General features: G+C 39.8%; 1 protein-coding gene and 1 long non-coding RNA gene across 15 annotated transcripts in view; one reads left to right on the plus strand and one right to left on the minus strand.

The window, feature by feature from the left end:
* Positions 1 to 25719, plus strand: part of NRXN3 (neurexin 3) — a 964547-nt gene that overhangs the window by 670508 nt on the left and 268320 nt on the right. The window lies entirely within an intron of this gene.
* On the minus strand, positions 20419 to 20948 carry LOC117244525. Its single transcript, XR_004497794.1, has 2 exons — positions 20729 to 20948; positions 20419 to 20594 (listed from the first exon to the last, which is right to left on the minus strand). It is a non-coding gene; the product is annotated as an uncharacterized LOC117244525 (long non-coding RNA).

Here is a 25719-nt window from a genome sequence, read left to right on the forward strand (position 1 = left end):
AGAGAGGAACTAAGAGCAGTCATAGATAATTTGTAAGCAGAAAGAGTCCCACATAAAGACAATAAGAAAATAAACAGTATCCCTTGATGAATCATAGCAGTAATGCATTCTGAATGCTGCAGAAATCTGTCTGAAGGCAGACCACAAACTAATGCCAGCCAAGCATTTCCTGAACACATGTATATATTGTCTAAATTGGTGGACTGGCAACTCTAGGAAGATCTCAAGAATTTTCATTATGAGCCTTTCCACTGAAAAATAATTCAAGTTGTTGATCTCTTCTCTGTGTGCTCATAAAGGACAATGGGTATCTTAGTCTAATCCTGAAAAAAAGGTCTGCATAGAATCACTGTCTTAATGGTGGAAAGATGGTGGAAGTTTATTAGTAGTGAGAGATGTTTCCTAGCCCCAGAGAAATGTGGAGTAGCTGGATATTAGGGTGACAGGCACCTGATTCTGCACTGAATGTGTAATTACTCTCTGCTGCAAGTTCACTCTTTTTGAAAGCATTCTGATCAATTGCTCAAATTTCTGGCTCACGTTTCTCCACTCTGACTCTTTAGGGCTGCTGTCTTTACAAGCAGCCTTACAAACTATTGCATAAGGACATGAAAACAAAGAGGGACTCTCCTTGGCTGGAGACCACCAAGCATGGTTCTCCTCCCTCACAAATAAGATTTTATTATTATAAGTTGATTTATAATGTGGTAGGGATGGGCTCACGTTTGAGACAAGTTTTGTCAGCCTGAATCTAGAGGTGATCTAAATTGATACAAGCTATTTCTTGAAACTTTCAGGGGGCCATTAAGTGAGAGTGTAAACTGTCCACTGCATTCCATAAGCTTGCATGTAGCCTGGCCTGGGACTGAGTTTGACTATCTTGCTTTGCAATTAGTTTCTGCTGTGTAATGATCTGATTTCCCCTACTGACAATATGTTTATTTGAAGGTAGGAAAAAAAACACATAAAGAAACCTGCCTCAACAAAATATACCTGGTGACATGCAATATCCAATTGTTTTTCTTCTGGGGTAAGGCTGCAGTCCTAGTTTTGTGATTGAAGAAGCTGCCAGGGCAGTTTCCCACCTCTTGTGGCACGGGCTCTCTGGTTGTTACCTGTCTGAGTCCTGTGGGCTCTTTTGCTGGGCAGTAAAGGATGGCCCAGAAACTCTGTAATCCTGTTTTATAACTTTGTCTCTGGTTGTAGTGGATTCTGGTACAACAGCCAGAAGCCTGGTTCTGGTATTTCTCTTCTTGAACAGCAATAAACTAATGCACAGAGCTGCATGCCATTTTTCTTCCCTGCCATTGATTCCTTCTTCCTCCTCAGAGGCAATAACAGTTTCATGCAAAGGCTCTGAACTACCCAGAACTTTAGGATGATGAACTATGAAGACAGACTTTCATATGTTATCTCAATGGCAGACTTCTCTGTGCCTTGTGGCATGCTCCCCTGAATTTCTTTTTCTTTTTTATTTTGAAGAGGAATGACTCACAAGAGTAAGAAAATGTGTAAGGCAAACATATTTCATGTTTTTCCCTGAGTCTTTTTTATTTATTTTCCTTCCTTGCAAAAGAAGTCAAAAGGGTACTTGTTATTTCTGGACACTTTGGGAAGAGTACTTCTAGGTTTTTATTACCAGACTGATGGGGCACATTTTGGAAACCTATTCTCCCATCCTCCCATCTCAGCAAACCCCACAGGTATGAGACAAGTTTTGGTTATTTTGTATTCTTTGATGTTCCAGTAGAGTTTTCAGAGTCCTATAAATACTCTGCAGGTATGCCACAAAGTGAGAATTGGATGTAAATGGATCCACCTTACCTAGTTAGCTTTCCCATTGGCATCACCACCATGCTGATTCTTTGGAGCCCCCCTAGGTTTCATTATAGGCCTTTGAAGAGTATGAAACTAGGTGATTAAATTTGACATGCCTTAGATAGCTTACCAGGTTTTTTAAAAGGAGAAAAATGGGAAGTAGATGCCTGAAAGAAGGCAATGCACAGCTGCCTGCCTGCTGACAAAGCAGCATTGGACTTTGTTTGGATGCTCCCACAGCTCGAGTGCTGTCAGTGCCTACCAGGACTGGTTACTGGTTGACTTAGATTCCATCAGTTTCAGATGTAATGGCACAGCTCAGATGCCTCACTGCAGCTGTGGAAGGAGAGTTGCTCAAGCTGGGGAAGGTAAAGCTGAGGGGAAGTTGTGTGTGATTGAGGAGACAAACTCTTAGCAGGCTGAGGGTGAACAAATGCAATTAGCTGTCAGTCTCATTTGCATTTGGTGTGCAGATTCTAGTTCTGTAATCCACGAATGTATCACTTATTAGTAGCAGGTATCCTCCTGAGACTTTGGAGTTTGTGTATGTTTGCCCATGTTACTGTGACACCTTCTGTAACAGGAGCGCAGGTGCTTGCAATAGCACCAGTCTGTGTGCTGGACGATTTTTTTGCTCAAATCATAAAGACTTCTCCTCCAATGCTTCAGTAAAACTTAGAGTATTTAAAAATGCTCAGCTATTAAGTTACACTCCTGTGGTTTGCAGTATCTTATTAAAAGATGTCACAGATGTTGGCTTTGGCATTAATTGTTTTCTTTTCCAAATCAATGGAGTTTAGTAATGATGTGCTGATGAAATTCATTTGGAAGCTTTTTCATGGGGTAGATAATTTTTAGATAATGTCTGTGAGCTCTCTGTGACATTTTCCTTCCCCTGTAACCCCCCTGCTGTCACAAATTGCTGGATGTATCTCACCTTGAAGCAACCCTCTGCACGTACATGGCTCCATGTGCTTGGCTCTGCTGAAAACCTCAGTTGTTAACACACAGCATCCCTTACAGTCCTGGTATGCTTTTGCTCTATGGATCTAGAAATTGAAGTGTTTTTTGATGGTTCAAACATGGGCTCCTTAGAGAAACTAAAGAAGTTTGCTTCAGTCCTGGCCTCAGGCACCCTAAATGCTGATGTGTCCAGCTTTTTCCATGTGGCCCATTCCTGCAGAGGTCCACGGTACTCTCTTCTCATAAGTGCCACTGCTTGCATCTTCCTGAGAATGAAATGCACTAATAAAAATCAGTGCGTTGCCGTCCTCTGAGAGCTATCCCACTTTTATTAAACTGCATCCCAGTTCTGTGGCATACACTAATGTCTTTGTGGGCTCATTTGAATTTGAATCTTTGTGTTTCATTTTAATCTGTGAACCAAATTAAACACAGGAATTCAAAGCCAAAGATCTCTTCAGTGTTGCTCCTTCCCATTTCTTTATCAAGTTGGAGACCTTGCACCATGTTGTAAAATGAATTACACACAAAGCTTTTATTTAAGACCATCTGTTTTCCTGCTTAGATTTCATGATTGCATGGTTCTCACTGCTGTGACTATATAAGGGTTATAGACATTGCCAGAGATGTATTGGACTAATTAGGCCATTGAAGCTCATTTCCGAAGGTACCAGGGTGAGGCTTTTGCTTAATATCAAATGCTGTTCTGGCATCTGTCTGATGCTGAAGGTAAAGGAAGAAAAAAGTGTCCCAAGCTTTTTAAAAACAAGAGGGATGGGAGGCAAGGCACAACAAACTCAGAGTGGCCAGTTCAGCATTCCTTCTAATCAATATATTGCCAGCACGTAGTCTTCACTGTCTTTCACCATACATAACTCACAAAATTAAATCCTTCAAAAGAAATACTTTTTGGCATTCAAACAGCAATTTCCTTTGCTTCATTTCATCCTTTTCTTCTACTTAAGAATTATTTAAGATATTATTTGTTTTTATATTCCCCAGTGTGTTAAGCCAAGCTTTCTCCCTTTCCAAGCTTTGTTGTTGCTGGGTTTTTTTTTTGCTCCAAGCCCCAGTCTTGTGCAAGGTCTCCCCCTTTTTGTCCCCATTGCCTCCATGCTAATAGAGCATAATGGTCCTTCTTCTCTTTTTGCACAGTGCTCTTCTATTCAGAGACAAACTACTCTGAGAACCAAATATCCTTGTGGGTGAAAGATCTGCCTTTTCTTATGCTAAATGGAAAGTACAAACCTCTATTCCATTGACTGGAAGTGTTTCCACACTTACTGGCAATGTGACTGAACAATTTACACAAGGATGATCTGTACTCTAACTGCTGGTTGAAGGTAGCCTGTCCTGCTTACATTTGAGGAAATGCCACACTTTATTCACTGCTTTGAAAAGTGCTCCAAAAATGTACCCATCTTCCCATCTACCCATTCCATGTAGCCCTGTCTGGGTGCGTTGCAATTACCTTAGGCCAGTGTTTCAGAAGAAGTAGGAAAGCAAAAGCAGTTTGCTGCAGCCACCATGATCCAGTACAAGCAAGCTGTTCATTGGGAAGCTTTGGGCCAGGCTGTTGCTGTGCCTGACCTGTTGCTCCTTGGTCTAGGAAAAATAATGAAGAATGTGAAAGGTGTTCTCACCTCCAGGGCAGTAAAGATTTCTTTAACTGGTAGTGCTTCCATGCACAAATGAGTTCCTGAGTCAGCAGCTGCATAACTTGTGAAAACAATTTATGCAGGCTCTTTGTGTCTGTGTATATAGGGTGTGGAGGGGGACCATTCCTCCTCTGCCTTGTCTTGGCATGTCACATCGCTCAGATGGGTTCAAGATTACCCCAGATTGTGCATCTGAAGAATTCTCTAGGTGCAAGGCACAGATAAATCAATTACTGGTAGTACAGTGTCCATCCTTGTCTCAGTAAGCCTGCAAGCTCAGCAGGGAGCTTAAATGGAGATTTCAAATGGCTGGAGCCTGTCCTTGCTGGATACTGAGCCACTAAATGTAAGTATGCCCAATTTGATGCAATCAGTGCTCTCAGGCTCAAGAGGGGTAGAGAGTGGAAGTGGAATATACAGGGAAAAGTGTGAATGGCTAGTGCTAATGGACAGAATTAGAAATAAAAGAGGTTTTAAAAAACCTAAAAATGGGGAAGCTGGGTTGTGAAGCACCCCAGGAATGTGTACAGGACTTGAAAACTGGGTCCAAGGTGCCAAGACAAGCTGTGTGAATCTTGGGATTCAAGTGGTATCTGTAGAAAGCAAGGGTTAAATAGACATGTGAGGGGTTGCCTAATAATATTGCAAAAAGAGTAGACATGGCATTTTAATTTCAGGGGATGGAAGGGGCGTTCAGTTCCTCTTTTCTTTTGTACTGTTTCTTGACAAGGATAGAAGGGATTGTTTCTGACTAGAAGGGATGTCCTGTCAGGTGTGGGTGGATGCAGAAGACATCCAGAGTGCTCTCTGTCTTCTGAGACATATAAGGCATTTTAGGGTGAAAACTGGACTGGAACAGAAAAGGTATGTTACACTTCAAGCAATGGGTATGTGGCCCACACAAGAGAAGTCTGGCCTGACTGACATTTTCTTTAGTAGACCCCACTTGTTATTTCTAAATTAGTTAATGCTTGTCTTATTGTGGATCACATTATATACATGTTTAGCTCCATAAGCAAAGTAGCTCCTGACATTCACTGACCTTTGTCACCAAACAAAACCTGCTCTAGTCATGCTGACATGGATGAGTTCTAATGTAGTTTTAAAGTTGGATGATACTTATCTCAGGGACAGCTGTAGCTCATCAGCTGGAAAACAGTTTATTGAGTCAAGATGTGTTCAGGGACATTGAAATCAATTGTTATTTACCTGGTAATGAATAACTGTGATGAGCCAGTGGAATCTGTCATGGAAAGTTTTACAGCAGGCTTTAATTCTTTATTTTTTTTTTTTAAATCCTGGTCTTCCAGAGACTTTAACATTTCGTTTTGAAGTACTGTGATTCTGACCTTGGGTGCCTTGGCATGTCTGTGCTTTGAAGTGTCTGTTTTGAATTTCAACATATGGTCCCAGCAGCACATCCCCATCACGTGGCCCAGTGACACCAAGTGCAGTTACATATCCCTGCTCTTGTGTGTACCAGGAGACCAAGATCCTCCCATGAAAATGCAGTGGAACAGAGCTTGCAAACTCATTACCCAATTTTTATCCAGTCTGGAGAGCATAAGCTGTGTTATCAAACAAAATATACTTCCAGCTAACTGGTATCTTGCCTGTGTCCCTAGATAATGCTATATACAGCATGTGAGAAATAACAGTATCAGGAGGAAATGTTGTTTCTCCACCCCAGACTGGGTAATGCTGTGGTAGGAAAACTGAGGTACTTATCTTAATTTTCTTTCAGCCAGTATCATTGAGTTGCTGCTATTACTAGAAATGTGTGCTTTCTCAGGGGTATTACTCAACTCTTAGAACAAGTTTAGCTGAAGTAGTTTCCCAGGTTAATGTCATAGTTTAGAAAAGTGCAATATTTCCTTCTGGTTTGGTTTTGGTTTTTTTCCCCCCTTGAATTTCCTGGGTATTTTTGATGAGGATAATCTTGTTTCAAAAGCACATGGTATTTCAGTGTCCACCCCATTTCTATGTAGGAAAACAAACTGTTGTCAGAAAAATCCAGCTCCTTGTTTAAGAACTGATGTATTCAAGTTGTTGATAACAGATATTGAACATATCAAAAAAGAGTCAGGAACCTGTTGTTTATCCATAGAATATGGGTAGCTCTTGCTCAAGAGGCCGTCAGCTTCCCTCATTATTATTCCACACATGCACAGTTGTCTCTTCAAATGTTCATGGAGAGATGTCCAGTCTCTGAGCATTGTCTGCCTTTCAATTGTTATTGAAAGGTTCAGCTAAAGTGCAAAGTGCAGGGAAGATTTTTCTGTAGTGAAACTTGTCTGAAGATCTGGACTCAAATTTGCAAGGTTGAGTCCACAAATAAAGTTTTAAAGGTTCTTTATTTGGCCCTCCAACTTTTAAAAAGTATAGTGTTTCACGATACATGATTGTTTGTTACAAGGGGTTTTTTTGGACCTCAGGTAGTCATTGGTATGTCTTCCTCTTGCAGGTTATACTGGAGAGCACTCTGCAAGATAAGAAGTCAATGTAAATACTACACAACAGCTGTTCAGTGCTCAGGGAGACTTCTCAGCTGGAGTGCTGTCAGAGGAGTATTAAAGCAATTTTCACATAATCACAGTCTTGACAGTTTGCAGTTTGTTTGTGTTAGGGAGCTGGAATTGTTTGGTGCTGCTTGCATGGAGTCAGTTTACCACTGATGAGTTGTCCTGAACTAAGACTTGATCATACTGTGAGTTTTCAGGAGTTTGTAACCTATGAAAGATTCTGAGCCAGCTATGAGTTGTGACTTTTGGTTGTGTTTTTTTTTTATTTTGGTGTGCAAAACAAACAACCAATCAATTGGTTTTATTTTGTTTTGTTGGGTTTTTTTGCCTTGATCAGTGGGAGAAATGCATGTCTATGGTGCACTGTAAACTTTATCTCCAATATACCTGAATGTTCTAAAATCACTGTAAAACCTGTATCACTCAATTAAAGAGATTTTTCTTAGCCTATCATTAACAGAGCTACAAGGGAGCAGCTTTTTTTTTTTTTTTTTGTGAGGTGTACAGAAATAATCTATTCAACTAAAATGTTTTAATAAGAACATGATACTTCTGTGCTCTCCTCAAAAAATAAGCCAGGTGAAGTGAAGCTTGTGCTGGTGAAGGCATCAGGATGTTGTTGTGTGACAGCATAAGCCAGCTTTAAGTGAAGGCTGCTCCAATGTTCTAACCTTGAGCAGGTGCTGCCATTGCCATTCAGGTGAAAAGTTGTTATCCATGTGACCTTAACTGATCAAAAGTGAATAGAACCCCTTCAATAAAGTGACTCTTCTGGTCTTAGATGGATCAGAACTCAGCTGGTCCATCTGCCTTGTGGTGCAAACAACAGTGTGGGGTCTGGAGATCTGCACGGTGGAAGGGTAAGTGAGAACACAGCAGCCAAAACTGAAGTTAGCTGATGCTTCTGGAAAACATCAATCTCATGTTTTATTACTGTTTTTCTTATCACAGGAGACAATTCATTAGTGACAAAGAACAGCAGCTTACTTTATAAAAGAGAAAGGCCTTGAAGTGATCTGCTGTGAGTTGTAAGCAGCACTGTTCCAGTTTCTGAGAACAGTTTCCAGTTTATCCATTGATTGTCTTGGCTGGCATGTGCAACTTTGTTCTCATCAAGGTAGTCTGGGGGGCTGACTTATGACTTAGTCATTTGCCCCCATGGACAAAGCCACTGTCGGTGCAGTATAATGTCCCTATTGAAACACATCATTGATTTATGAGGTGTTTGGGGGTATCATTAGGGACATCAATTTCAAATTTCTTCCCAGAGCGGAGTTTGGAAAATATATATGTGTGTGTGTATATTTATATATGGCAAAACCCTACTTTTTGGTGAACAAGTAAGTAAAACTTTTAAGGGAAATTAACCAGAAGTTTTGCTTTCATGGTCCTTGCGAGCTTAGCTTCCTGGAACTTCTCTAGTCCTGCTTTAGAAGCAGGATACCCTTCTACCATGTGGATGAGAAGTCCTTATTAGAACAGCAGAGATGTTAAGCAGCTCCCTGAAAACATATCTGTAGATGTGTGCTCAGATGAATCCATGGATGTAGTTTGGAGAAATTACTAAATGTTTAATGCTCAAGTGAGTCAGTACTTGAGATGTGGAATCTGAGACTCATCTGAACTGTTTCTCTTCACTTTAATAATATGAAGGTGTCGTGGTTTTAAACCAGTAACTAAAGAAATTACTTCAACTTCCCCTCTTTCCTCAGCTGTCTTAAAGGTAAAGCTACCCCATGACATAAGGGAATTTTATATTAAGCTCTAGCTCAGAAGAGGAATGAGGCTGTTGGTAGGAGTTAACCAGAAGGTTAAAGGAGATACTGTGAAGTATCTGGTACTGTCAACCATGAGGGGTGGAACATCAGAGTAGGTGAAGTGCAGATCTGGTATGGAATGCCTTCTCTTCATATGTACCATTTAAAACCAATCAATAATAATTACATAGATATTACAGCAGTGCCAATTCAAATAAAACCTCTCAACTATTTGATCTGTTGTATGAATTGGAACAAATGTGGTGCTTGGGTCAAGGGAGTCCAAAGTCTAGTTCTAAAACAAGAAACAGTTCTAAAACAAAAAACAGGAGGAAACAACAATTCAAACTAGGCTTTAGCTCAGCGCTTTATTCAGTTCAGAGAAAACCTTCATGAAGGTGCTGAAATTCCTATAACTGTGACAAACATGTTACACTTGCCAGTCTGTAAAAAGTCTGTGATCTAAGGCACTTAATATGAACTTGGCAGGAAATATGGAATATGTGCACGCTAAGTACTGCTTCATTTAGCTATGAAGTTCTTGTGTGCAAGATGGAAGGTGATCCTGACTCATGAGAGCAAGAAATTGTGCTTAATTTGAGGGGGAAAAAAAAAATCCAGAAATTGTAGTTATGAAAAATATCCTTACTTCTGTGTAAGTTTTCTTAATGGAAATTACTTCTGTAATTTCTAATATTCGCTCACCTCTTTCATGTATAATCTTTTATTAGTCTTAAAATCAGACTTCTCAGTTGGTATAAAAAACACATTCTAAAAGGTGAATTACAATATATGTTTCTCAAGGTGGATGATAGAATGCCAGTTATTAAATTAAAAATATCGGGATGATCTTATGTACATTAATCATGAGATCTATTGAATATAAACTGATGACAGCATGAATATTTGGTGGGGGGAAAACAAAAAAAACTCTTAGGTGAGGCTCTCCTAAGTAAAGTTTATTTTTTGTTGATCCAAATTCTTTTGCTGCATTTTCTGCTTCTCTGAAGAAGTTTCTGTTAGAGCTGAAAAGGCAGCAGGTGTTTCGAAGCCCAAATCCTCTTTTAGAAATTTGGACTAGAGTGGAAATGTTGATTGTAAAGGTGCTACTGAATTATGAAGAATTTCCAGCATTTTCTGTAGCTGCTAATACTCTGGCTACAGCTAAGAGATATTTTGCTTTATCAGCAATCTGATACCATAATATATGCTCTTAAATTAGTAGGACTCATACCTGTGGATTCCCTTTGCTGTCTAGTAGAGCTTCCTTTGTTGTTATTCTGAAGAATGAAGGATGGGAATGATCCCATCTCTCCATGCAGAAGTCATTTTGCTTTGTAACTGTGCCGTGGGTATGATGAAGTGCTGTCATGCCCAAGTCTGTCATACCTCACTGAATTCAGTCCAGGTGGAGACTTGCCATGTTGCAGGTGTCACTGGGGTTTGTGGAAATGATAAGCTTATGGAAGAATCTTCTATAAGGAGGTTCCTTCTTCACCCAGCCTACCTGAAGCACCTAACCCTGGCTTTCAGCTCAGTGGCTAGGCCAAAGTTTGGGGGACCTTGATATATAAGATCCTGTCTGTTCATAAACTGTAAACCTATGAGCTTTGAGTTTCATTAGATAAATAAGGTTAGGTGGTGTATATATTCCTATAGTGTTTCTTCTTGTTAACGGTTATGTACCCTTTGTTTATAGAGAACTGCATCCATAAAAACAGAAATAAGCTTGGAGAATCAATAGGTCATGCAGAGGAAAATCTGAGAAATGTTGTTTCCCCACTGCCTGCATGTTTGGAGGCTCCTAATTGCTGTCTTTATACAGTGACTTCAGACAAGTTTCTATCTCAGGTGCACACCTTCTGCCTCTCCTTTAGCCCCAGAGAACAGTCAATCCTAGTTTTTTGATTTTATTTTTTTTCTTCCTTGAAATAGCATGGAGGGATTGGTACTTGCTCCTAACTTATAAATGTTTCACAACTCAAAATGAGCCTGAAGAAAAAGTAAACAAGGACTTCCATAGGAGAGGAAAAAAAATATAAAAATCCTGCTTTTCTTTTCAAAGACTGCAATTTAATTAAGTATTAGTGGAATGTGGTGTGTGACCTGGGGGAGCAGGAGCAATTGATGGATGACCTTGTAATCATTTCTGGATCATCACAGCTGTATTTAGAAAGCATTTTTGTATATGAGGAAATACAGAGAGGAAAAAAGGAACAGAAGGCAAGATAAAATAGGGGAAAAGAAGAATATGAGAGAGGTAACATCACAAAAGCTGAAAGTTAAGAACAGCTGAGGGTATGTGCTTGTAGCCTGAAATGTGTGCGTGGAGACTGAATGTGGGAGTGGAGGATACAGAGAAAAATGAAAAAGAAAAAAGAGTGCTGGAGTGAGAGGACAGGTTATTTAATTTGTTCGTGACTTGCTTAGAGACTAAACCAGCCAAGTCTGTATTATTTTTCTAGGCACCCCCATTCCAGAGGGATAAAGGGAGGGCTGTTTGTCCACTTCCCTGGGTGCAACCCCAGGCACAGACAGCATGGCAAGGCTGGGCAAACCAAATCTGCTGGAGACAGAGAGGGGCCTGAATGGAGCTCCAGATCTGGGAGCCCATGAGCATTGAACATCCAGAAACAGTCTCTCCAGGGGGCTGTAGGATAATCCTGCAAATGGGAGGATGGCAGGAAGTTGTCATGGAAACGGAGGGCCTGAAAGATTGACTCTGAGCAGCAACAGGCCAGTGAGGCAGCCTAAGTAGGATTTATAGCACATTATACTGTGAAAAACAGGAGAAAATTACTGTAAAGGCAGAAATTATAGCACAACAGAACATATCAGCTCTGAGATCCATCTTGCTAATTAAAACAGCATATTCAGTGGTGGAGTGCGTGATAAGCCTGTTAGCCTAAATGGGAAGATGTTATCAATACTTCATTATAAAGTTTATTGTCTTTAAAGTAACTCTGGAGGAGGGGCAGGGAAGTGTGAAACCTGACTAAATGATGCCACTCTGTGTCTGTTCCATGTACTTAATAAATATCCATTCACTGCTAAATCTTAAATCTCTGGAATGTCTTTGCCTCTTGAAATTTACCTATGGGTCACTTTGTGAGTATTTGAGGGGGTTAAATAAGAAGCCTAAGGAGAGGGAGGTGTGAGTGTGGAAGTGCTGTGCTAAGTTTTACTATCTTACTGAAGTCACTGACTGTGTCACCTGCATTTAAAAAAAAAATAGAAGGGGGCAGATGTTTCTGAAATAGGCCCTAATTTTGCATGGTTCCTGTAACTCTTAGCTGAGGATCTCAGATCTCATAATATGCCTGGTGAGAGTTATTAGAACAGATTCAAGGTCATATAGAGATCCATACTGGCTGCAAACTAGTTACAACTTTTTTTTTTCTGACCGTGAAGTAATGTCTGTCTAGCCATTAGAAGAATTTTCTTCTTTCGTAAAGTTATTGCATCTCCCATGTCCTTTATTCAGTGTTATCTCTACAGTAATGGAATAACCACTTTTTGAGCTTTGGCTGCACTATTCCTAATTGACCTGACAATTCCTGCATAATAGCACATATACAGAAGGTTTGAGTGAACACTGTTTAAAAAAATTAGCAGCTGGTGCAGTCTAATCCATGTAGTACATCATAATACGCTGAGCAGGAGATAAAAAGCCCTGGGACACTTCTATTCAATGAAGTAATTAATATTCTTGTTTGAATATCAGCATACTATTTAAGGAAAAAATGAAAAAGAAGAAAAAAAACCCCTGGAGCTCAATTATTGACACACGGACTGGTGTACTGCAACTGCTTTATTACAGAATCCAAGGCAGTGTTTCTTATGATGCTGGCTTTTAAGGTTTTAGCACATTACAGTATTGCATCAATGTTTAAAAATAACCTAAAACCCTCTACTTCATCAGCTTTGAATCCTTAACTGCAGCGAGTCTCTCATTTCTCACTTCTTACGGTTTTCTTTACATCTTTGTGCACAATGTTTCCCTTAGCAGAAGGCTATGAAAGGATTGGCGTAGGCAAACCGAACACCTTTAATGATGGAAGTGACAAAATGTGATGGTGGCTCATGGCGAGGAAATTTAACAGGCTGTTCACTCCTAGTGTGTTGCAGCCAAGGCTATCCTGCCTACTCCCCTTCTGGTGGGACAGGCTTTGCAGGTAGGGGATCATTTCTGGGCAGATAGAAGGGATCAGTGGCAAGATGAGGGCTGTTCTTTCCCTCCTTCGCTACCATGCTACTCTCACTCCCCCTCCACAGCTAGACAAGGGGGAAAACAAACTGCAACAAAGGGTTTTTAGGTTGAGATAAGGGCAGGGAGAGATCACTCACCAACTGTTCTGATGGCCAAACCAGACTTATGAAGACTCTTATGAAGCTATGGACTTCTTCTCACAGAAACCACCCCTGCAGCCAAAACCTTGCCAAGGCAAACACAATGTAATTTTATACTTGAGATGTGTTCCTCTTGCCAGCTGCAGAAACAGAACTGTATTCCCAAATGAAGTTTGAAGTGCTGATGATCATTGTTTGAACAATTTCAGCTTGTGACTACTGGGAATTATGATGCACAGATCTTTTTAACCATGTGGATTTTTCTACCTGTGGTTTCTGCCAGTAAAGCAAAAGTAAGCTTTCTGTCTCTGTCTGCTTCTCTAATGGCATATTTTTCTTAAGTGAAAGCTGAGCTGTAGTTTAAAAATACTGTGTGCACCCAGCCTGAAATACCAGGGGGTGTGATCAGTAGAGCAGATCTTGTGCAGTAAGAGGCTACTTGGTTACGTTACCTTTCAGTGAGATGAAGCAGTTTGTGTAGAGAATGGTGCAGATGCTGCTCTGGCATCTGTGTTGGGAATACCATCCTCAGACACACCACTTGAGGGGTGGAAAAGAAAAGAAACACTGTGTTAGCAAGGTTCAAGTGGGCTGAACAACAGCTGAAGAGGAATGTGGGAAAGCAAGTGTCACCAGCTGAACCCATGTACTTTAATGCTAGTCGAAACTCAAGGTATCTGATGGGTCAGTGCTTCTCTAATGTATTTTTAAAATGACATATTCATTAAAGAGGAAAACAATCCAAATGAAATCATCTTCTACTCTTCAGTACTTGAGAGGTACACAGACCAGTAAGTGGGAAGTATAGAAGCAAGTCTATAAGCAATAGTAATCTCGCTATTTTTATATTTTTAAACCTATTAACGATAAAAAGGCAGGGGAGAGATGAGATGCAGGGTTTTTTTTAATCCTTTTCTGATTGCTTGTGATCTGAGAGCAGTTGGTCACTGAGGTTAGCACATGGTGTAGATTACATTTTCATTATGGTTTTTGTGTGTTGTTTGAAAATAGTAGAGTAATGAATGTTTAATGAATTAGTATTTAATACTGTATACATTACTGTTGGGCTGTGTTGAGATCTTGGCAGTGATGTCAAGTTAAACATTTCCACTGTTGTTGCTATTGCCTGGATGGTGTTGACTCTACTGTGCAAGTTTGTGAGAGGAACCAGTTCAATGATCCAGAAAAACAATTCAAGAAAACAGTTTTTGGTTTGGTTCACTCTGAGTACCTGTGTCAGCACAATGGAGAAAAGAACAGGGGGCAGAAATGTAAACCCTCACCTCATGTCCTCATAAAGAGTGTGGAAAGCAGATATGTTGCTGATAAGTTGTACTTAGCATTAGTGCAAAATGTACTGTTGTGACTTCAATATTAATTTCAGCTCTCACTAGCTCCACTTTGTAGCAAGCAGGCTTATTGTTGTGCCTGGTTGAATTTGTCATTGGAATATTTTGCAAGGTCACTGTGTGTATGAAATCATTTGCTATCTAGGTATTGATTAATCTACAAGCAGGTTGATAAGGGATGGATGGACCAAGCAGCTGGAATAACTGAATTCTAATTTTCTTAATCTTCTTCAACTCTGACTTTCTGAGCAGTTTGAGGTTTTTTTTTTATTGGCTACAGTTGCTGTTGGTGCTCAAAATCTGATCCATTGCTTTTAGTGAGAGCTTTATGGAGAGAGCCCTTGGGGTTTGTCCTAAAGAAGATCCAGTTGGCAAGACAGTTAAATGAACGACCTCCAGCCCAAGCTGTCTGCTTCACAGTCAGGCAGCAGCTCAAGAAAGCATATTCAGCATGAGCAGAGATTGTAAAAGGCAGCACAGCCTCTTAGTGAGTCATCAAACCCGCTGCAATGACTTTGCCCCCTAATAGTTGATGAGTTTTGTGGAGTGTTGGGGTTTTTTTGTTTGGTTGATTTTTTCCAAGGAGCATTAAAGCATGTGTGCTCTGGCCATGGCTTCTCTTTGTATTTTAGGTAGAACTTTTACAACTGTATTTCTAGAGCTCTTTCTGGTTCTTTTAGGATTTTGGTGAACTCAGGTCAAAGCATATTTCTTCTTTGGAAAGGACTGGCAGGTGCTACTGAAAATAACATTTTCTCAGTCTATTACAGTAATATATGTGTCTTAATGTGTTCTAAAACTTTTAATTTACCTCTCTCTTATATGTAAAGAAATATTAACTATAGATCTTGTTGCTTCCTCTCAGTTCTACTCTGCATCCTTCAGTTCCACCAACCTCAATTCTACATAGTTTTCTTTTTCTTTGTGTATTTTTGTTACAGTCTATCACTCTTTCTACACCATGTTCCCTTTTCCAACATTGTGGTGGTTTGGCACATGCCTTTTCCAAATTTGGTGTGTTTAATTGTCCCTGATGACTACTTGCTGCAGCCAGCACAAATCTTCTCTGAGTTCCACCATTTGGACGAGTACATTTGCTTGCCTTTGATGCTTGTCTTGTGAGAAAGCATGCAATTGTGATGTCCTGGGGCTGCACCATGGTACTAGGAAGGACTGTACTTTGTCATCTGTTTGCTGTACTTTCACTTTCCACTAATGAAAATTGCAATAGAGTAGTTGAAAGAGGAGAAAGTGATTCATCATGAAGTGTGGTGCCATTTTTATTTTGCCATCAGTATCTTGCATGTGTACTACTGAAAGGAAAGATAGAAAAAGGGAATTGGATTTTCAGATTTCGATTTCTATGCTGAAAACCTGAACACTTTCTGATTATTATCCTTGTGTCTTGGACACTTTTTTTTTAGCAGAAGCATCATTAACTATATCCATTAAGTGCTGGTGATGTGAATGCCAATGGGGAAGTGGAACAGCTGTTAACAAAATGGTTATATTGTAGCACTTTTTATGTCTTCTATACAGTGTGATAAAGAATGAAAGTCTATTTTTTTCTTTAGCAAAGTGCATGGGATAGTAAGAAGAAAGCCCTGTGGAAGCCATGGGTGATATTTTCTAACCAAATGGGGGAAATTCTGTATAGTAAAATAGCCTTCTAGCCTTTACTTACAAGGTAAATATTCCTTCTGTATAGTAAAAACATCCTTCTAAGCTGTTAGATCTTAATTTAATGTAAACTTTTTATCATGATGTTAACTCTCTGTATTTGATTTGTATGGAGCATAGGCAAAATGACATTTAAAAGGGAGCCCATGTATGTTCCATTTGCTGTCCCCAAAGCAAATAATGCAGTTTCTGTTTTGTGAACTCATTTTACTCCCCCCAAACTATGCTAATGTTTCCAGTACAGCCAGATCAGAGCTGTAGGGTTGAATACAGCAGTGTTCCATGAGTGGAATGGATATGCTTTCCTTCTGATAAGTGATTATGTAATTGTTATTTATGTGTGTTGTGGTTTAACCTCAGTCAGCAACTAAGTGCAGTGCAGCCACTGTCTCAGTCCCTGCCATCCTGAGTGGATGGGGGGGAGAATTGTGGAAAAAAAAAGTAAAACCTAGGGGTTGACATAAAAACAGTGCAAGTATTGAAATTAAGTTAATAATAGTCATAACAATAATGATGAAAAGGAAGACAAAAAAAGTTGAAAGAGGACTAAAACTCAAGAAAAACAAGTAATGCACAATACCACTGCTGACCACTCACTGACTGATGCCCAGACAAATCCCTCCAGTTTATAAACTGAGTATGACATTCTCTGGTATGGAACATCCCCTTGGCCAGTTCTGGTCAGCTGCTCCCTCCTGGCTTCTTGTGCACTTGCTCACCAGCAGAAACTGGGAAACCAAAAAGTTCTGTACCTAGGGCAAGTGCTACTGAGCAACAACCAAAAGCATCATTGTGTTATCCACATTATTCTCGTAGTAAATCCAAAACACAGCACTGTTCTAAAAGAAAATTAATTGTGTCCCAGCTGACACCAGGACATGCAGGTATATTGTTATTCCACTGTCACATTTGAAACCAGCCCAGGGAGGTCCAAGTGGAGCAGAAATCCACCTGCAGTGCATGGAGGAGCACACCGTGGAACCAGGTGTGTGTGTGTGCCCAAAAGACCGTGACCCTGGGGGAAGCCTGCTCTGGAGAAGGTTCCTGGCAGGACCTGGGTGTGCCCATGAGGAGGAGCCCAAAGTGGAGCAGATTTGCTGGCAGGACTTCTGACCTTATAAAGGAACCACGCTGGAGCAGTCCGTACCACATGGAAGGGTCCCATGTTGCATCAGCTTGGGAGCAGCTGTAGCCCGTGGGAAGGGGGTGTGTGAGATGATTTTGGAGGTTTGTCTTCCATGGGAGGGATCCCACACAGAACCAAGGGAAGAGTGTGAGGAAACAGTGGCAGAAACAGTGTGTGATGAACTAACCCACTCCTCTTCCCTGCTTGTGGGGAGAAGGTAGAGAAAAATGAGGGTGCAGTTGGGAAGAAGTGTGTGGGAAGGGGGAGGTATTTTTAAGATTTAATTTTATTTATTACTATCTTAATGTGATTTAATTAGTAATAAATTAATTTCTGCAACTTCGGGCTGTTCATTTTGCCCGTGTCAGTAATGGCAAGTGATCTCTCCCTGTCCTTGACTCATGAGCCTTTCCTTATATTTTCTCTTCCTGTCCTGCTGAGGAGAGGAGTGACACACTGGCTTTGGTGGGTTCCTGCTTTCCAGCCAGAGCCAGCCCCTCACACCCACATACGTGTCTGCAGTTGTGAGGCTTTTTTAGCTGGTATTTTGGTCAAATTGCTGATAAGCTTGAAGGATGACTCAAGTAGCTGAATGCCTCAAGGAAGTGTGATTCATGAGGATTAGTCTCATCTTTGCCATAATTTTATGTGATGAGAAGGAAGATGAGTTTTACTTGATTTGTTTCTGAAGTATAGGTTTCATTCAGCTGTTCATATTAGTATGGGTGTGAAGATACTGATATAGGAACATAATCTATATTATCCACATGAGTTCAATGATGAAATCATGGTGTTTTTACAATGCAGAATTAGAGATAAAAAGTAAAATAGCAGCTACATGAGCCCATGAGCTCTCAAGTGAATGGTCAGTCAGTATCTTTAGTGCTGGGAGGTATAAAGGATGCCCTTTCCCACCAATGGGTTTCCTCATTTAGACCAGGTGTGATGAAAATGAGGTACCTGTCACCTGAATTCATCTGAATAAACCTGTAACCTCTGAAGTTGGAGGTGTGATGAACTTTGAAAGAAGTAAACTTTTTAGTTTCTTTCCACATGACTAGACTATATGTTTCTGCAGGTAAACTGAATTCAGCAGTGAGAGCCCTCTGTTATAGGGCTCAGAAGCTTTGTGTAATCCGGACCTGTTTCCTTTCCACTCCCTTAAGTCCCCCCAGTGCCTCCTCACAGTTCTTTTGCTGAATTTCTGTGTATATTTACTTTGCTTGCCTCCAAAGAGGCACTCATAGCAAAAGGTAGATTTCATTCATAAATTGAGGGGTGAGACCAGGAGTGGACAGAACCAAGCAGACTTGCAAGTCCACCACAGTAGATTGCAACCTCTTATGCAGTGATACTAATGGTGTTTACTAGCAGAAGCACAGTTGCTTTCAAAATGAATGTAGCTAATGTTGCTGAATGCCCTTGAAAGCAGAAATAATTCTGCCAGCTGGGCAGAGTAGCACCCACTTCCCAACAGTGCTAATGTCTGGAGTACTTTGTATTCCTTATAAACTTCATTGGAAATGGCATATTGTAAATCTGGCACTAGTTTGCAGTAGTGAAAGGAAGAAAAAAAGGTTGTTATAGACTGTAAGGACTTCTACCTAGAAGACCTAAATTAATTGCCTTGCTGTAGCCCATGAACTAGTTTCTCTTACTGTCTGTCAAGGTGATTTGGGAATCAACCTAAATGGGAATACACCCCACCAGGCTTATTGCTTGGATTTTGTTTTATTGCTTCAATAAGTGCTGGGTTGCTGAGGATTCCTCTGGATGACATGTCTATGAATAGAAAATTAATTTGTTGGCACTCCAGTGAAGAAAGAGAATAAATACAAACCAGAGGCATCCAGCAAGTGCCAGAACCACCTCATCTGCGAATTGTAGGTATTCAGCAGAGTGTTATCTGTGCATCAAGGGTTAATATGTTGTACATATGGATTAGAACACTACTTATTTGCCAGTATGGTGTTATGTACCTACTTACTAAATACCCCTAGAAGGTCCAGTCCTGTTCTAATTTTCAGCAAATGAAATTAGTGACTATGAAAATAGAGTGACTTTGAAACTTAGTGAGGGTAGCCTAAAATTATATCTAAGCCATGACTTTGATAACTGTGGGAATGCTTGTATTCCATTATTAAGATGGACTATGCATCCTATAAGTTCCTTTGATATCTCTGGTATTTGTGATTAAATTATCCTTTCTCTCATCACATCAGACAATGTATGAGGTCCTAAGCTCTAAAAGAATGAAATACGTGTAATGTGCCTTGCTGGTGTGTAAAATCTGGCAGAAATATGTGTGATAGCTTCCTTTTCATATATTGGGAAACTATGTAGTGTGGCAGGGAAGTATTCTGAAGGGAAGATGTGCACTTTTTTTGATGTAGTAGCTGAACCAACCTTTGTGGAGTTACATAAACCCTCCAAACCCCTCATATTGACCACACAAAATTAAGCCTTAATCTTCTATTCGGAGATAAGACTTTTGAGTAGTTCTCAAGCAGCCTAATCCACTGACCTGAGTGAGACCTGATCTCTAAGCTATCACAGAGTACGTTTTGAGTTCTCACCTCAATCCTTCACTAACGTATGAGAGAAGATAGGAGGAAGTCTCCAAATTTCTGTACTCGTTCTGTATTTATCCCTTCCCCTTACATCACGGAGAGTTTGCTGGGGAAGAAGGAAAAACATGTAAGGATTTAAGTTTATACCCCAGTGAAGGCATAATTCTAATGCTGGCCATATGTGTTTATGTAACTGTACTGATAGTCCATCTCATTGTTAAATGTTAATTTTAGAGATGTTGTGTCTGCAAGATTCCTAATGTACCTAGAAACGAAAAGATACGATTTGCCATCCACCTCTTTGCATTTTGTGTTTCCTGATCAGCCAGTTATTTAGGTGCCCTCTGTTGACTATTGTGGTAATAACTGCACTTGATGAAGCCCAGCACTGCTACTGTATTTGCTGGCCAGCAGTTATCAGTGGGCTCGAAGTATGGCATTGCTGAAGAAGATACCATCTCTCTGTTTAAAAATACCCAACCAAATAACACGCTCCCTCCAAAAACAACAACAAAAAAAACAACCAAAAAACAAAAAACCCAACTAAACCCAAACCCAAGCAAATCCCTGCACACAGGCATACCCCCCCTTAAACAGGCAGTCAAGAAGAGTCCGAGGACATAAGTAGGAAGAAGTAAAATGTTTACTGGGGTAGATAAGAACATGAGGCTGGCCTTTCCATTGGCAGCTTTAGCAGGACTAAGGATTTCAGAAGATGAATTTTCTGTTACTTTGCATTGTGAGATTATGGGAAAGAAAGCAAATCACTGTGGACAGAGCTGGTCCTGAATTGCGCCCGTCCTGTGGATGAGTGAAAGTTTTCCATTAGTGCTAAGCTAATAGCTATAGCTGTAGGTAAAAGAGACAAGCTTAAGACCTCATCTATCTCTCATTTGCTTTATGGAAATAGTATCTTATACCATAATATGTCTCACCAGGTAGTTGAGCAACACATGGGTTCACTCCTGTCCTGAAGTTTTCTCTCAATGGGAAGACTTTCTTGCTAAAAAAGGGAGCAGCTCCTTTTAATGTCTGCTCTGAAGGAATGCACGAAGGTCTTGGCATTTGCACTCTGGTGTTAGAGACCAAGAGAAAAAGACTGAGAAAGTACCCAGTCACTAAGACCTTTAGAATCAGCTTATATTTTCTGAGCAGCTGTCGATGGAGTGTGTGTGAGATTATTATTGTTTGCTGAAGCTGTATTGATCTTGGCTTTGAAGCCCAGAAATCTGTTTACGGCAGCCTATAAAAATGAACGGCTACTTCTTTTGCTGAAGGTTAACACACTGTGTTTGTTTAATTGAATTGAAATGGCTTTGTGTTGTCTAAATGTCAGTGTTAATGAATTTTTGACTGATTCTAGATTCTCCTAGTTGGATAAAAATATATAGATAGAAAGCAATGTGTTTAAAGTGGGTGCTATCCACTTCATTAAAACAAGATAAACATAGATCTGAGAGAAACACTATTGCCTTTTACACAGTTGGCTGCATCAGAAGGTCCTTTAAGGTTTCCAAGCCTATTTTGTTTTCCAAGTCAGTTTGTAGTATTTGTGTCTGTGTTTCTTTGAAAACAGTGTAAAGAAAGGAAGAAATGCAGGTCAGAAATGGCACCTTTGGAATATCCAGCTTTTCTAGAATATTACTTGATGGAAGAAAGGTCTTCCAACAGTGAAATGGGAAGAAGTATTTATTTATAGCTTCCTGACTGCAGTGAGAGAGCTGGAAACTTGTGATGCTGCTTGGCTGTAATGAATAGTTGCCTGGACTGCTGTGGACATAATTCCCCTTATGTTTTTTGTTGTTTTTTTTTGTTCTGCAACTAATTCATAAAACCTGTCTAATTTGATCAAATTTACCTATCTCCCAGGTAAATGAAGGTGTGTTGCAGACTGTAGTGTAACTGTAAGGCACAAAGACTTAATCTAGAAGAAAAGTTTACAAAAACATATGCATATGTAGGTTGTGATATTTGTTTTGAAGACACTCTTTTTCCTCTTAATATTGTGTTGGTAGGCTTTCTTAAAAAGATTTTTAAGTTTCTATCATAATCTGATTGGTCATGGGAGTATGTTTGAAAACTGCTGTGGTTCAGGATCCTGATTCTGTGCACTTGAACAGGTTTAGAGGCAGTCCTTTTCCCCAGATCCTTCACCATGTGTTTAGCTATAGATAATATTTTTTGTCTGTCAATAAATGGAGTGAAATTTTACTAAAGAAAACCATTGCATGAACATGGCAGGAGGAGGTTGTGTCTTGATTATACCCTCAGCTGTGTCTCCTGTGCTTTACCTGCTGCCAAGCTGTTCTGGTAAAGACTTCCCCTTTCAGTGTCCTCTCCTCTGGTTGCTAGACAGTTACATCCGACAGACAGCCCTGACTGCAGCATCTGCTTCTCTTCAGTTAATGCCTGTTTTCATGCTTTGTGCCCTCACCTCATTTTGTACATGTAGAGAGACTAAAGGATGGGAAGCTAAAAGGGAATAAGCAGAAAATGATCAGGGGGGCAGAACAGAGGTATATTTTGATCTCTCTGAAGAACTGGAATATTTAGCACCAAGCCAACCAGTGTAATATCTTTCAATCCAACACAATGAGTGCTCATTCTACCTATTAATGTATTTGTAGAATTAGAATTCCTCCCCCAGTGGTGGGCTACGTTTCCCCTACCGTTGGAGAGTTCAAGCAGAGCAATGGTGCTCCCCATGGAATATGAAGTTACACAGATCATTGTCTGTGAGGGCTTTCAAATCTCACAACACTTGAGAAAGTTTGTTCGTGAAACACGTTCATCATCTATTAAATGTGTTCTCCAGGGAATGGTTGATAATACACAATTAAATGAGATCTGAACACAGAGGATATCCTGAGCAGCTGTAGCCCTCTGGCTAAGATCTTCTTTTGGTGGGTGCAACTTAAATAAAGGTGCATAAATAAAGGCTAGAATACTAGCAGATAGTAGATAATAAACCCAAAAAGATTCCTCAAACCCTTCTGTGTATCAATGAGGTCCTCATCAGAGTTTTTCAAGTCTTTGTCCCATTATACCTTAACTCCATCATGAAAAATAAAAATATAAAAAGAAATAAATTTAATTAGAGGCTTCTTTGAAATCCGTTCCAAACATTAAAGGTCCTGTTTCAAAGCCTTTGATTTCAATAGGTTTTGGATCAAACAAAGACTGTAGGTTCGATCGTTTCAAGACTTGTGGAACTTGGAGGGATGGAAAATGCAATGAATCTCCACTTGCATGCTCAAAATGCAGTACATACAAAAAAGGTGAAGATGTGATAGACGTTTACCCTTTTGATTTGCTTTAAGAAAGTCTCAGCTGAGAAGCAGCATCTCATCTCGAGGCATTGAAGTTCTCCGGAAAATCTTAATTTGACTTCATTAAGAGCAGGAATGGCACCTGCTTGGGTAAGGAGGGAACAACATTGTAGGAAGGATCCCAAATGGCTTAGAGCTGTATTTATTTTGTAATTTAAACACTTGCTTTTTCTTTTTTTAGTAAATATGTCAATACATACAATGTTGCATTGTTTCCAGTAACATTTTAATTTTTTTAACTCTCAGGTGATGCTGCAATTACATTTCTAGTGCAGAGTGTAAGTCAATGATCTTTAGGAGCACTTACTTTTAAAGTTGCAAAGATTTACATGGTCACAAAACTTCCAGCAAAAGGGGGGATGCTTTTGGTGTATCTTTTTCTGCACCTTGGATATTTTCTGAGCTAAATCTGTTTGAGTTTAATGTGTTCAAATGGTTGAACATACTGTTTTCTACTGTTACTGGGAAGAAGATTCCTGCACTAAGTGGTATTACTGTATTTGTGAACTGGTTTTAGGTAATTTATAATAAATGTGAGAATCTGATTTTTTTCTACAGATGGAAATAATTCCATGTTATTTTCTTCTCTAAAATGACAATGTGTGCAGAGGTGGCCTGTCATATCAGAGATTTCACAAACAGATGCTTGAGCAACAGCAGATTATACTTCCCATGTGAAAAATACAGGGTTGTATTTCCTTAGACTGTCAGAGGTATCTCTGAGCTAAGTCTTTGTTCTCCTGTTCTGTAGTCTTTATTTGCATCTTTGGGAAGAGGATGGGATCTAGATAACCTTTCTGGGCTGACAACGAGACAGCAGCAGACCTGTCTTTGATGTATTTGGAAGGCTTCCAGTAAGGCAAGAGTCAGTGGTTGAGCCTCTTCTATGCCATGCAGATAACTTGGGTTATGGTGCAGATGCTTGAATCATGTCTCTTGCAGACATGCCACAAATTAATTTTCTCTTTTGATTTGGAAACCATTTTTGTTGTTCTCTTGTGAAAATCTCTACAAATGAGTTGAAAAGGAAACCTTTGAGTTAAAATAAATTCAGCAATAACTAATTAGATGTTCTAGACCATTCTGCTGCAGGGCTCTGCGGTATCATTTCCAGTTCAGTGCATTTTTGTATGCACCCTTTCTTCTCTTGAGCAGTAGGCTTTTTTGACTGTAGTTTTTGTAATTATTGTATAGCTTGTTGCTTGTACTAATCCTTATGGAGAGAATGCACTTGTAGGATAACATAATGTGGATCCTGGTGGTAAGATATAGTGCCTCAGTGGCAAACCACCTCAGGGTCCCCAGTCTGAGCAGCAGGGAGCAGAGGTTAGGGGTCTGCATGGTAGTTATTTTAGTCCCACTGAATCTTTAACATCAAATTTTTTGGTTCTGTTCGATTTCTGTCTTCTGATTTATATTGAACACTTAAAAAATGATGCTTTTCCTTGGTTTTAAACAATCTCATAAACATCAAAATGCTATATCAGTTTTGCTTGTATTTGTGCCACTGGTAGGTCAGGAGAAACTCTTTTCCTCCCAGTGATATGTAACTGCTTTAAAGAGAGGTTAAAGAGCAGCAGATTTCCTGTTGCATTTGTTTGGAGGGATAAGACTTGAGAAAGCATGATTATGATTTTCCATTTTTTTAATTTTCAGTGCTTGTCACTCTTAGCTATTTATTGCTAGGTACTCTTATGTGCAGCTCATTCCATGAGAACGTGTTGGTCACTTCTATTACCAGAACTTCTTTCTTATCAGAAATTGTAACTCTGATATCAGCATTAGTACCTATCAAAATGCATGAGATACTATAAGGAACAGTGTTTTCTAGCTTTCACAGCTTTGAGCATTGTGTTACTGTCAAAAATAATTATCAGGAAATATCATGAATGCATCATAGTTTCTAAACAGAAACAAAACAGAAACATAGTAATGTGGTTCCACTGTCCAATTTCAGTCTTTATGGACTCCTAGGCCTCCTTTGGGAATCCCCCTGTTGGAATCCCTCAATTTTTTCTCTGTTGTCTCACTGACTTTATGGTGCTTGGTATATCACAGGGAGACAGAGATGCTGTGCTACTGCACTTCTCAATTTAGTCTACTAGGAATTGCAGGCTCTTCCAGAAGTGTGGACCACTCAGGTGCTTTTCCCTGGCTGTCAAATAGGAATAGTATTTATTCCTTCTAAGCACTATGAAATCATAGAAAGAAAAATGGATGTAAATTTGACAGTGTTGTTATGAATCCACATTAGAAATTATCATCACATTTTATAAGGCCAGCATCATGCAAGTGTTTTTTAATAACAAAAAAGGGAAAGGCGACCCCACAGTCTTTCTTGGAATTCACTTGAGCAGAATATGTCTGAGCAAGGTCTCTGAGCCGACATGCTAGCTTTGTGCAATGCTGGGGTTTGTTTCCTTGGGGTATATTGGGTGCCTGAAGTCAATGCAAACAGAGAGCAAAAAGAAATCAAAAACACTTTTTGTCTGCTGTCAGCTAGTTGTGTGGTAGTATGTCTCAAAAATCTTATTTATAAGAATTTATTGTGTTCTCTTGATAATTGTTTTCTGAGTAATAAGGAGTGATAGAAGAAA

Source organism: Parus major, chromosome 5 (assembly GCF_001522545.3).
Source record: "Parus major isolate Abel chromosome 5, Parus_major1.1, whole genome shotgun sequence".
NCBI lineage: Eukaryota > Metazoa > Chordata > Aves > Passeriformes > Paridae > Parus > Parus major.